Below are 14,147 nucleotides of genomic sequence, written 5' to 3'. Positions count from 1 at the left end.
TTCCTTGTCAGGGGCTATTGATCCACTGACGTCAGAAGCCCCTAGACATGACATTTCTTGTTTCCCATGCTGCCTAGATCATTACATGACTATCTATGTACAAGCTATTCAAGAAGGCCCTCAACCTCATACTTCTGTGGCTCTGACCTAAATAGTCCACACACACATTGCAAAGAAACTTAGGGTTTTGGATACTGGTGCCAGCTTCAATCCTCTGCTTATGTTCAGATTTACTCTGTATAATTCCCCTTCTTAGAAAACAAAAGTATCCAAGTCAGTGATTGGAGTGATAAGGCAGCTTTCCCCATTGCAATGAGCCATCGCTCTGCATTATTGGGCCTATTTATCCGAGTATGTATTTTAGTTGGGGAAGACAATGGGGCGAGTGTTCTGCTTCTCCTCTTCCCTTGCTCTCCTCTCTGTGTCTTCTTTAGATGCTGGCCTGTGATGGGAAATCTATATGGTGCGAGAGGCCAATTTAGGTGGCTTCAACAGTGTGGGCTTGAAGAGCGAGCAGCCAGGGTAAACATAGTGAATAACGCCTCCACTCTCTAAATGAATTTCAGCACGAGGAGATGGTATTTTTCATCAGCTATTTTCCCAGGATGTATGTGTGTGTGCGATGTAGAAAAAGACAGCGAGAGTAGCTCGAGGAAGTTTTCCTCTGTTGCTTGCCTCTTGTGTTGTTTGCTAAAGGCATTCAGTTATCCATGTGCTTCCATCTGTATATCAGCGAATGTCAAAGCCGGCGTGTATAACCCAACTGTTGCTTTTGTGATGAGCTAAAAGATTTCCAGAGTTTGTTTTTGTTTACTGTCCACATTTTGAGTATAATTTCCCTTTTTGGCCTTTTTCTAGTCCAGGCCATAGCACTTATGAAGCTGCAACTCATTCCTATTTAAGATATGGTCTATCAGGCTTAGTGGGCTGCAATTAATTCACTGCCTCCAGGGCCTCTCTGGCTTTGTATGAAGGGTCAGACTAGGTCAGGCTAGATTTTTTCTGAGAGTAAGCAGCACTAGGTTTGTGTTGGATCAGATGAGACTGGGCTAATTCTCTCCAGCAGCTGGTCCTTTTCACTCACTGTTTACCCTGTAATGCAAAATCTGCTGCTTTGCCCTGCCTGCCTATAAAGAAATCTCTTTACACTTCAACTGACCAAATTTAACAATCCTCTTAATTAAAAGCAGAACCAATGCTTTTTTTTCTTTTTTTTCTAGGGTGTATTGATTCAGTCGGGGGCATTTGGTCTGAAGTAAGCAAAAGCTCTACATCGGACTGCGCTGAATCTAAATTGAGTCGTGTCATGTATCTTCAAGCCAACCACTTCTTTGGTTTCTAAGCCCCATCATTATCTCTGGTGTCCCTTGTTTAGCCTCCCCCTCGTTGGCAGATTTAGCTGAAGCTGAGCAGCTTCTCTGGTTATTTGGTTACTTGCTCGGTGGGTCAGCCAGTTCTCTGTGCTTTCTGTGGCCACCACCTCTGCATTTGGGAGTTGTTTGCCGAATGCTGTGTCATCAGAGCTTTGCTGTCTTGCCCCAGAGCAAGCTAAGTCTAAACACTGCACTTTGTGGCTGAAAGGCCATCTGTCATGGGGAGGGAATCCGGCTTCTCCTCCAAAAAGCATAAACAGGGGCGGGCTGTTAAGCCATGGCGCAGCTCACTGTCATGGAAATGCCCCATCTGAGTAAGGCTCAGGCCCTAATCCTGCACCCTCCCATCTTCGCAGCTGCTTTTTAGGGCTCCACGGCCGCCTGTGCATACTCACTGCCTGTTTAGCCAAGAGAGAGGGGCCTTATGAATAACATTCAATCAGAGATGGCTGGTCAGTGTGTTAGCTGGTGCTTTAGAGCATGTGTATGGAAGCCTAAGCCTATCATCACACACAGCCTGCCCAGTATTAATGGATTGACCCGCAAATGTATCTAAATGTATTTATATGGAGATTTATCAGATGATATAGGATCATCTTTTAAATTATTGCATGCAAAGTGGAAAATTTTGAAGACATTGCCACTGTCAACATTTGTTTGTGGTGAACTTACTCACTTCAGTTTACTCTTGAATTTGTTTGTCCGGTATATATCTACTTTTATCATTGACTTGCTGTGTTTTTTTCTGTCTTATTATCTTGGTATCAAGACAATCTATAGAAACTGGATGGGACTTCTGGAGTGTTTATAGTAAGTCGTGCACATTTCTCTTTTATCCACCACAGGACAAGTGTTGTGTGAGGCCCCAAACCAGCTACCGAAGAGGAGCAGCCAAAGAGAGGGAGCGGGAGCACAAGATCCTGACATTTCATACATGATTGCAAAGATTTACGTGAGGTAATTATTGGGGCTGTGTCTGCCAACCCAGAGAGGATCAATTCTTTCAATCAATTCCACTTTTAAGAGGATAGGCCAGATTACCAGAGCTGAGGGCCAGTGTGGACGAGGGGCCCATAATGCTCTTAATAGGTCACTAAAATGTGTGTTAGAACCTCTGGCTGTAGCCAAAGGAGGATTCCTCTGAGATCAGCCATTTTGCCCTTTCTTGCCTCCTATATTTTCTCTCTCTTGCTTATTTTTGTCCTTTTCTTGTCTCTTTGCCACTTAGTTCCAAAACAAATGATTTGCTCAAGCATATTATTGAACATTTTAAAGGGTAATATTCATCTTTAGCAACTTTATTGGCATCTTTACAAACCGTCAATAAAATTATTGACAGTTTTTTAATCGATGGGTGCAGATCCAGTTTATCACAGTTTTAGTCGAGGACAAATAATGGACTTGAGAATGATATGAAGGAAAAATACAATGCTTACGACTAAGTATCTTTACTACAAATAATTTCTGGGACCTTTCTTTATTGAATTAGAAACTTACTTTCTCTGAGGAGGGGTATCCGTTTTCCATTAGCCCTGACTGTCTGGGGTTTTAAAAGTCAAAGTTTAGGGGTTACTCAAGAAAACTTCTTTTAATTTGTTTTCAAAATGTCCCTTGAATATCCATCAGCAAATTACATGAAAAAATTGTGAAAATTACCTTAATATCGGGCAGTTTTGTGTGTTGATACAACTTTGTGTGTGTGTGTGTATGGGCTGGGGATTTGCCACATAGTCCAGTCTCTGTGGCTTGCATCAGATAAGGTTGAGGAATAGTGACAGGATAGATGGGAGAGCTAGCCTAAGCCCAGCCAGTGTTTATTTAGACGTAGCAGCAGGCTGGAAAGTCAACAGTCAGAAGGGCAGCAAATGCACACCAGCACCAGAGAAACCTGAGCCCAGAGTCCTAAACTGGTGTCAAGCATCTCAGAAAGAGATTTCTGACCAGAGATCTGTTTTGTGTGTCACCTCGCAGGGGATAAAACTGCACAGTGTTGGAATTGATTGCTGTTCTCAGATCCACAGTCCCCACTCTAAAAGACCTAGTAAACACAGGCCCTGGCCACAGTAGCCTGTCCAGTGTTTTTAGCACTCACTGGGAGGAAGGTCACCAGAGCCCTGTCAACAGTGGAAACAACAATTCACCTGAAACCTTGTGTGAGGGACAAAAGAAGGAAAGAAAACACAGCTAAAAGGGTGAAAACCACCCAGCAAATAGTTTATCATAAGTCTGCAGCCAATGCTTTGGTGATCTAGGAAAAATAGAACCATCAGTAAGTGTTCTTACTGAGAGTGATTCTCCACTGGTGCCATTTCCGTTAGTATGCAGGTTTAGGTATTTTCAGACACGGAATATGTGACATTGCTGCTTTATCACTCTGTGAAAGTGACAGCACTTTGTCATTCAGACATAGATCGTTTTTGCATTAATGTTCTTAGGACTTTATTAAGACATAACCACGATAACGCGGAAACTACATGATAATGCAATAATAGATAAAATTCTAAATCTACATCTGATGTGACAAATGGTGTAACTGCAGCTTGTACACTCTGTGTGATAGTACACAGTCCTTACCATTAGATTCTGATCCATCCTGTCTCCATGTAGGGGATAATTTACAGTTTTAAGTGATTAGTGAAGGTACTTCTGTTGTTTCAAGCGTTTAAATGTTAGTTTTGAGATGCTGCAAGTATTTAATTGTCTGTACTTTAATGAAACACTCTTAAACTTCAGCCCTTGGTAATGCTTTGAAAAAATCCAGATTACATTGATTATCGGTGAATTTCATTAACCTGCTACAGTCTCTGTCTTTACTGCAGTGAAGCTGTATTTTTATGGACATTTTTAGTTGATAATAGATGCAAAATTGTTCGGCAAAGTAAATGAGAAAGGTGTTTTCCAATTTTGGCAGGCAAACTGTGTCTGTGACACCAATATCAATGCTGAAATGTTGAAAAAGCCTTCTGCAAATTGCCTCAAACAAGTGTGCTGCCTCGTCGTGCCTATCTGCTAATGTGATGGCACCCAGTTCAGACATGTGCCATGTTGAAACTGATACCGAAATTGCCGTTGCAACCTTTATGGAAACGTGACCAGGGCGTTCTTTCGGACACGAAGTCAACATGCTCAGACACCAACAGATTTACCCAAAGTAGCACACGTCTGATAGGGGCTTTACTTTCTAAACTCATTAACCAACACTGCTTTGGATGCAGAAAACAGTGAAACATAATTATGTGTGGGAATTTTGTGTAAAACGCTAAATGAGCATTTCATTCATCTCACAACAGCGTTTAGTGCCTGTAGGCCTTTACCGTACCACCATACAATTAACTGGATCAGGATTTAGTGCCTGGCTTGAATGCTGCCCAGAGCACTTCCTTCAGCAGTGATTATACTTTCAGACATGTTAATCACCGATCCTGATGACTCTGCCATACATTTGGTATAGGACTTCTGTCTGGATACTGCTCTGCATGGCTGTAAATAACTTCTGAAGGATTTCTGGTGATTTTCTGGAAAGTTCCAGTGATCATGAAGCTGGCTGCCTACGACCTGCGATGCCAAGTTGGAACCACCTACAGGAAGGCCCTTCTGCTCTTTCTCCTTCACCACATCAAGGTAAATTATTTTTGAACATTTTTTTCCCCCTAACAGCTGATTATATGTGTGACGGGTGACGGCAGCCAGGATTTTGATGAGTTTTCAGTGCATTTGATTCCTTATTTATTCCTTTTTATTTTTACCCCCTCTTTGCCACTCTACAGTCACCGGCACATACCTCTGAGACATCTGCAGAAAGGTTGACATTAGCATGTGAAAGGGTTCATGCAGACAATGCTATGCATTATGTATTCACAGCATTTGTATGAAATGCAGCCGCTGTCATTCTTGCTAGCCTGTAATCTACTTGCAATATTTCAGGCAGAGCAGGAAGAACAATCTAAAGAAATCACGGGGGCTACTTCTACATCTACTATACCATGCGTCACATACTTGGAAAAGCTCACCTCGTCCTCGACCCTAAAAAAACATCAAATGCAAGGAAGTGTCACATCTGTCAGAAGTGGCTGAGCCAACAGTCGGGTAGAAAGAAACACTAGCAAGTGGCCTGTGTTAATGAGGAGGGGGTTGTTTTTCTTCTTACCCAGAGGCAACACAGGCAGGCAGTAAAGAGAGCATTTGATCCCCGAGACTTGTTTTTTGCACCACCCCCTATGTAAGTGTGCATAAATCCTGGATTGTTGGGAGATCTTCAGTTTGGCAAATGTGAAATGAATGTTAGAAACAGAAAAAGCTCTCTTTCTAGGACAAACAGGAATGGAAAAGTCACTTAATATGCAAAATCTATTTCATCTTCTCATTATATCATTGCTTAAAAGCCTTATACTTCCCCTCCATTTGGTGAATATTGAACCTATCTTCAGACATAATCTTGGACTGTGCGGTTTATAAAGTTATGGTGCATAAAAATATCATTCTATTAAGATAGTTATTGCTTTTGGATTGCCTAAACATTGGCACCAGCATGTTATCTGAGGCAACTCTTAGTAAAGCATGTGATTAATGAGCTGTTTATATACTCTCACTGGGCTCACTTGTACAGTTTCCACTTCCCACTTGGTTATGGTATATCATATAAAATACTTGGCAATAAAAAAACAAAATATCCTCTGCGGCCACAGCCTACAATTTTGTCTGAATCATCCGCAGAGTGACATGGTCAGCTCTGTAGAGTTTTGCAGATGGCTACAAAGTCTTGAAGTCCCTGAGCTTGTCTGTGTGTTCTGGCTGCCTGTCATCAGTCCATCACGTGTCACAGTAAACTTAGCTTTCAGTGGCAGTAGTGGCCATGGGCTGCCACAGCTGCTGCCGCTTGAGCTGAGCAACAGTACTGTTTACTCAGACACAGACAGAGACAGGGTGGGCCTAAGTGAAACACACAACCCCAAACTGCCGTCTCATTTTGTTGCCTTATCCCACTCTGTGACGCACACCCAGTTTATCTGTTGCACCAGCTATGGACTTCAAATAGATCTGTCAGCCCTTGCTTTACTTCTTTCATTGCGCCTGTTTTTCTCTGTGGCCTTTTCAGTTGGAGGCTTTTTTTTCTTCTCAGATGCAGTGATGAACGGTTTTGCGCCCCTGGATTTTTGTGTCACAGCTTAATGTGTGTTTGCATGGCTATTAGTGAGGCCCACTGAGGGATGAGTTGCACACTCTCCTGACCTCTGCACAGTCACTGACAGAGCATCTTCTCTCTCTTTCTTTCTCTCTCATGCGCACACACACACACACACACATACGCACGCACGCACGCACGCACGCACGCACGCACGCACGCACGCACACACGCACACACACACATACATGTTTGTTTTTCTATACCGGTGGGGACTTACCATGACTCCCATTCATATCTAACTCCTAACCCTAACCTTAACCATCACCAAATCAATGCTTAACCCTAAACAAACGTTTTTGCACTTTTACATTTTTTATTAACAACAATATGGCCAAGAAAACGGTGTTGCCACCCGTGGGGACCTCATTTTAGGTCCCCACCGTAAGACAAATCCCCACCTTTATAGCAAATAGTCAGGTCAAAGTCCCCACCGGTATAGCAGAAACAAGTACACACACACACACACACACACACACACTCACACACTTTTATGTGGTTCAAATTGTTCCACACCAACCATCATGTCATTGACAGCTTTCCATTTTTGCATGCAATTTGTGTTTACGCAAGACTCCAAACACCACGGAATGCATCATCAAGTCGAAACTATAATTACAAGCTGTGTGTTGATTGCAATTTAAAAAAGTGAGGAACTTTCTCAAGTGCCAAATAAGTATGGAGTCAGTTTTTATTGTGGATGCTTAGTGGACTGAACATGCATACAAGACACATGGCTTTGCAGGTCTAATGTCTCTCCCAGGACATCCTTCCCCACCCTCATTACCAGAGAGCTGCTTAATGACAACGTCAATATTGATCACAGCTCAGCGAAGCACTGGAGTACCGTGTGGTTAGTGGGCCTAGCAGGGGAAGGACATGCAATGATTTTCTTTTTTTTTTTCTTTTTTTAAAACTTCCCTCATTCATTTCATTTTGCATCCTGGAGAAAAGCTCAGACTCAGCAGTATTTAGTTCCTACCATCCTGTGCTTCCATCTCCTTTACATCGCTTTCATTTTCTCTCCAGTCGCCTCCCTCCTGTCTTGCCACGCACTAGTTTCGCCATATTTCCTGCCTGAGATGGTTCAGCATGGGTGTGAACATGCCCTGTTTTGTCAGGCTGGTCTCTATGCAGTCTTTAGTCAGCAGATAATTGCACAGTAATGTGGAGTAAAGATGGCCTAGAGAAGCGGGGAGAGAGAGGAGTTCAATATAGAATCTGTTACAAGGAAAGTGTCCCATATAGAAGCAAGTCAAATTGATTACAAAAGCTTGTATGTTGCACTGCAGTGAACAGAGCTGCCTCTTTCGCTAAGTCCACAAATGTACTACTGCTTACACCAAAGATAATGCACCTGTGTGTTGATCAACAATTATTGATTATCTCTCTGGCTAATTGGACCCTAGTTAATTACTAGCAATTAAAAACATGAATGATGCATTAGCGCAGATGCAATAGGCATTGCGGTAGAGCACGCACAGACGCTCACATATGTAAACATGGCATGTATTCTAGTAACGCTTACACCACTCAGCTCATTAGGAACACACTCGCACATACAAAAATAATTCAATTTTAAGTCCCTGACATGGCAACACTAAACAGTGTAAACTCCCCGCTCCCAGTCAGATAATTTGATTTACATCACTCTCAGCATGAGCTCCCTCAGTCGAGTTTAAGAGACGGTGACAAAGAAAGAAAAACAGAAGGAAGAAAGGGTGACTTCAGTTCATTCCAGGGGAAACCTGGTTTTACCTGAAGCTCTCTGGTGCCTCGGATCTTCTTCTCCAAAGCCTCACTTCTGGACCGATAAGCTCTGCTGCCTCCCCAAACCTAGGTCGCATTCCTTTTGATCAGGCCTTAAGTTCAGCCGAGCGTGGCTTTCACCTTTTAGCCCTGCTGTCCTTAAGCTGGTTGGTGGCTGCCTCTGCTCCCATACTGCAACAACAAGAGGAAATGAAGGAAGTTTCGTCGACTGGCACCTTATCTGGTCAGGGTCAGTGCAGTGATCCCCGCAAATTAGCCCCGGACCTGACCAAGTGTGTGTGTGTGTGTGTGCTTCCCTGCTGCTCCAAAGCTTCCGACAGTTGACAAAACGGTCAGGATTTTGTGGTCAAACATCAAAGCCATTCGATGAATGGTTGAATCTCATTTTTTCTTCTCTTTTTGCTGCATCTGCTTGCTATTGGTCTGACAATTAAAATGTTGCAGTTAAACATTAAAGTTTACCAACTCAAAGATCTGTAGATTGTGTAGTTCGATTGTTTCATGTCCGGGGATTCCAGAATTGCATCATTTTTGACTTTGCCTTGCAGTTAACAATAAAAAGTTGAAACTCCGTGTCCAGACAGGATTCAGAATCAGGTCAGAATTGTACTTATTTCTCATACAGCATCACACCAAGGAAATTCAATACAGCTTGTAAATTATGACTGTGAATGTGTCTTTAGGTTTCAGAGAACTTCTAAGTGCAGTGCCCATGAATCTGCATTCCACAGCTCCAAAATGACACAGGCGCTACTTGGGAAATTGGATTCATTACTCCAGCCACTGATAGAACTATTACCCCAGCACTGCTACTTGTCCCCACTTATCATTCCTTTTTCTTTTTGATGCCCTGCATTTCTCTTTGTTCTCTCTGCTTCTGTTTAGCACGCTGCTTGCCTAATGTACGTAATTTTGCGCCAAAACACAACTGATAAGCATGCAGATTTCCGAAAAGCAGCGGCTGGTTTTGCAGATTCCTTCTTGCAATGCGTTTTACAGTTTTTCTGTTTACTGTTTTCTCTCCCTGCAGACTTGAGCTATTCGGTCTGGAAGAGAGCTGTTTTTATTTTTGCTGTTGTTGATCAATGACTCTGCTGAGTTTATGTGGTACATGAAGAGCTACGATAAGTCCTCGCTATTCCCCTCTTCACAGGGCTTTTCTTGGCTAATTAAAGATTCATGCAAAGCAGTGTGGCAACTTTGACAGATCAGTTGCAGACGGTCTGAGTAATGCTGTAATGCCTTTCAAAGCTCTTCCTGCTGTGGATTTTTCAGGCAAAGGCCTTTAAAAGAAGGGCAACTCCGACCCCGACAAATAGAACCGAGTTAAGGATGATTGATGTGTCTCGAGAAAATCCATCCCATAATTTCACCTTTTCACCTTGGAGACGCTTCCTCCTAAGACCCATATTAAAGCTTAATTCTGCCAACGAGAAGCAGGCGGTGTTTTAAAGAGAAGAACACATGTCTGTGAGGCCTGTTTCTCCTTATCTAGCGGCTTCAGCCTCAGCCAAAGATAGATGTCTGCCATGCCAACATGTTTATTTTCCTAGCCGATTAGCTTCGATTAAAAGCAGACCATGTAGTCTCTCTCCTCCTATTTATACAATTGTGCGTCTGCTTGTGTGTATGTGTGTGTGTATATATAAGGAGTCCTCCAAGCCTTCCTGTGTGGGTGTGTGGGCGTTTGTGTGAGAGTCTCCGTTATTTCATCTCCACTAGACTGCACATGATAATTAAGCCATGGGGGGCTGGGAGAGGGAAGGTGGGTTACAGCTTTGAGCTTTCATCCCACCCCACGACACCACTGGCTGCCCCCAACCCTTCCCCTGTCTCCTCGTAGCCTACCTTAACTCCCCCTCCCCTTACCTCGGCTCCAATCCCACCTCAGGCTGTGGGAATTTTCTTTAGTCACACTTGGCTTGCCAGGTAAACAAGCCTGAATGGGGGAGACGCGGGCAGAGTCCATGGGAGCAAATAAAACAGGGGAGGATGTAAATGGGTTTATCACTGAGCCCCCCTTCCAACCTCGCGACACCCCTCACCTCTCACATCCACCCACCCCCACGCGCGCGCACACACACCCGCCATCTTTTTTTTCTCTCCCGAGTGAGGTGGCACTTTGCAAACTTGGCAGTCTGCTAAACAAGTCGGATGCAGACCTCTTGAGCTCAGGTGCTCAGAGGGAGCTTCGAATCAGCGGAGTGGGGACTTTTTCTTCAAATATTTTTTCTTCCATTGACTCTCATCCACGCAGGGTTTTTTTTTTTTTGCCTCTCTCCCTCATTGCCTCTGTCTCTTTTCCACAGAAACAGCAGTGGTGATTCTCAGAGGCAGCTGTGTCAACTCCATCTTCAGTTGGACTGTGAATGATAACAGTACACTACCTGTAAGCCCTCCAGCTCTAACAGACACACACCCCCTGCTCCTCTCCTCCCTAAATTATCTGCCGCTAATCCAGATCAGAAAGTTAAAAAGCAGGTCAAGCGTGAAAGCCTTATGCTGAGTAATGAGAGAAAGAGCCGTGTCTGCGTGTCTCTGTGTGTACGTACGTGCACGTTCTAAGCGATCAGTGCGAATGTGTGAGCGGGTGCACACTGAGTACTTGCAGGGTAGAATCCTACCAAAGCCATCCAAGGCCTCGTTTTCAAAGGAATCTTTCAGTCTGAGGGCAGAAAGAGTAGACTTAAACCGAGACCACCATAAACAGAAACAGGGCTGTTTTATAACAAGCCTGTCTGCCAAAAACAGCTTCTGAGGTTTCCTTGCTCTGTGATGGGGAAATATGGAGAAATACAGTATGAGGGTCCGGAAAGGGGAGGGGGGAAAAAAGACGAGACGGAGAACCAAATTTACGTCCCCCTGTTGGCAGCATTCAGGTGTGTGCAAAAGCGGAAAATCTATTCCAATCGATCCGGAAGAGCAAGGCTGAGGCAGAGAGATTGGGTTGTACACTGCTCCTGTTCCTCGAGGGAGCCTTGATCACAGTTATAGCCCCCTGTGTTAATTAACGTGCTTTGACATTTCAGCATTAGCCCGGTCTCTCATCTTGGCACTCTGGCAAATCTTTTCCAGCCTCCTGAGAGAGTGCATTGGGTGGGATGAAAGGGTGTTATGGTATAGTTGTTCAGGAGGGGATGGGGTGGATGTGCGGGCCTTGATACGCTCTACCCTCTGGGAGTGTTCCGTCACCTGTCTGCGGCTGATCCCGGCCGTACGTGTTCATATGCGCACCACTGCAGCGTGCCGCAACGAAGGCTAATCGATCGATCTTCCGAGGCAGCGTTATCCGTCCTAATCCCATGTTGTCTTTAACACCCACAGTGCCATTTGTTATGTATCGATCTATTGACCAATTGATCGGATGGTATACAAATGATAACAAACACATTGAAAAGTAGAGAGTGAAAGTCAAGGAGAGCTACAAGAATTAATGAGGTTTGACTTTTCCTTCCTTAAAAGATATACACTTCAGTGCACTGGATGCTAAGCAGAACTTGGAAGCAAAGAGTTTAGTTTGGTTCAGAAAGCATTTGCTTTTCGCGATTTGGACAGACCAAAAGAATGTTGCCTTCCACTCAGCCTCATCACCTGCACAGCGTCAGAGCTGAGTGTTATTGTGGCGAGTTTGAGTGATAGTGCTGTTTTTCTCTCACTCCTCCTGCCTGTGTGGAACTCTGTGTGTCTGTTCCTTGGTGGTGAGACAATGTTTGTTATGCTAAAGCAGCAGCAACATGCTGTTCAGGTTGCCAAATGCATTAAAGCTCAGTACAGCAAGAGTGGAAAACAGACACCATTTCAGACATTGTCGGAAACTTTGGATTTGCCAGCTATGCCTGCTTCCTTTCTCTAAACAACCACTGACATGCAGGATGGAGGAAAACACACTTTTCAGTACCAGAAGTGTGGGACTTCATACATTCAGCTGAATGTTGAATCCAATTTTTTGGAATATTGTACATTCAAAAGCTTTGCATATACAGTTCACTGGTAACTACGCTACACGTATTAGGAGCACCCAGCTAAAATGAATGCAGCCCAATACAAATACCTTGCAAACTTTAGAAAGATTACATCCTCAGTTTTTGCTTTTGTGTGTGTGTGTGTGTGTGTGTGTGTGTGTGTGTGTGTGTGTGTGTGTGTGTGTGTGTGTGTGTGTGTGTGTGTGTGTGTGTGTGTGTGTGTGTGTGTGTGTGTGTGTGTGTGTGTGTGTGTGTGTAGGACATAAGTTGCTTTGGCCTTCTGTTGATTTTGGAGGCTGCATTGTGCAGTTCTGTGGAGTTGTATTTTGTTACACTGATAGGCATTTTTTGTTTTCATCCATCTTATATCAATTACAGTAGGATAAATAACAAAAACACCACTCTATGCAATCTAATACAGTTCAACAGCACCAAAAGCTACATCCTCCAAAATCATTATCATGAAGTTGAATCAACATCTGACTGGAAATGTTCCAGCAAGATAAGAACTTATTTCCACAAGAAATTGGTGGGCCAGAACATTCTCAGTTCCCTAATGTGAGCTCAAAAAAGGATATTTTAATATAAGCTAAAAAATAGATAATCATGATAACAAGATTGATTGCAGGAGTGTTGTACAAGATGCTTTCTGGGGATTCCAAAGTTGTTTTATTACATTTATATACATTAGTCAGTCAGCTTCTGGTAAATCTACATTCAGGAATAGTTATAGGATGTTCACTGTAATGGTGGGACCTCTGGCATGCTGTGTGCAGTCACAGGAGCAAAGGCCTTCTTGTTGTTGTTGTTGCTGCTGCTCTTCAGAGATGTAGAGATGTGGTTTTCGATTTGTAAAAAGGATGCTTTTATTCTTAGTAGCACCCATAAATTTGAAGCAAAAGAAAAATATCAAAATTTGTGATTTAGACATGCATTCAAGATGAAGCTTCAGTGTGTTAGAACAGATTCCTGGCCCCTTTCAAAGAAACTGTGGCTTAGTAGAGAATCAGTTTGTTTCTCTGCAACTGTTTTAGCTTCCTAAAATTACTCTTTGATTTAAGGACCAAAGGGCAAAAGAATTCTTCACTTAGATACATTATTGGTCTAACAAACAAACTTTTTTCAACAAAGAGGCTCTTGAAACAAACAAAGCCTTTCAGTATTCTCTTTAGCAAGCTAAAACCTCGTTTTCTAATGGTGTGTTTAACTGCAGCAGAATTGCACAATCAAAGTTTAATCAAGGCAGAGAAGTAAATACAAAGCAACAAGCTGACATTCCACGGCTGAAGGTAAATGGCTCAAAGTGGTGTTAAGATGTTCAAATCTTCATGTGTTTCAGCTTCTTTTCACTAGAGCATTTTGATTGTCTGACACTGAAAGCACTTTGGCCTGATTGCTGCCTTCTCCTGCATGTGAGCAATGCCGACACTGGAATGGAGGTCAGGATGCTGTGTTGGCCGTCTGCCTGCAGACTAACAGCCCTTCAGTGGGTTTCTTGCTGCTCAGATTCATCACTGATGGAGTCTCAACATGAGGCTCTTTCACTATTCTGCACTTGGTGGTGCCATGTTTCTCTAGCATGGATTGACCGGCCTTTCCATCACACTACAAAATCCCTGAAATGAAGCTACACTTATCCGAAGGTACGCGGCATAAAAGTGATCTAAGGAGTAAGCAGGATCAAATAATTTATGGGGTAAGAAAACAGTCTGGTCTCTAATCAAGGTTCACACAGTGGGAGTCTTGATTTAGGATCACCAACCGCCGGCTCAGCACTCTTTTCCTCCACTCTTGGAGTTCAGAGCTTCCAAACGTATTATCTAAGATATATAGTATCCTCTTCACCACTGAAAATAATAC

Source organism: Acanthochromis polyacanthus, chromosome 1 (genome assembly GCF_021347895.1).
Source record: "Acanthochromis polyacanthus isolate Apoly-LR-REF ecotype Palm Island chromosome 1, KAUST_Apoly_ChrSc, whole genome shotgun sequence".
Classification (NCBI taxonomy): Eukaryota; Metazoa; Chordata; class Actinopteri; family Pomacentridae; genus Acanthochromis; species Acanthochromis polyacanthus.
The sequence above is the reverse complement of the archived record's forward strand: the minus strand, read 5'-3'. Positions refer to the sequence as shown.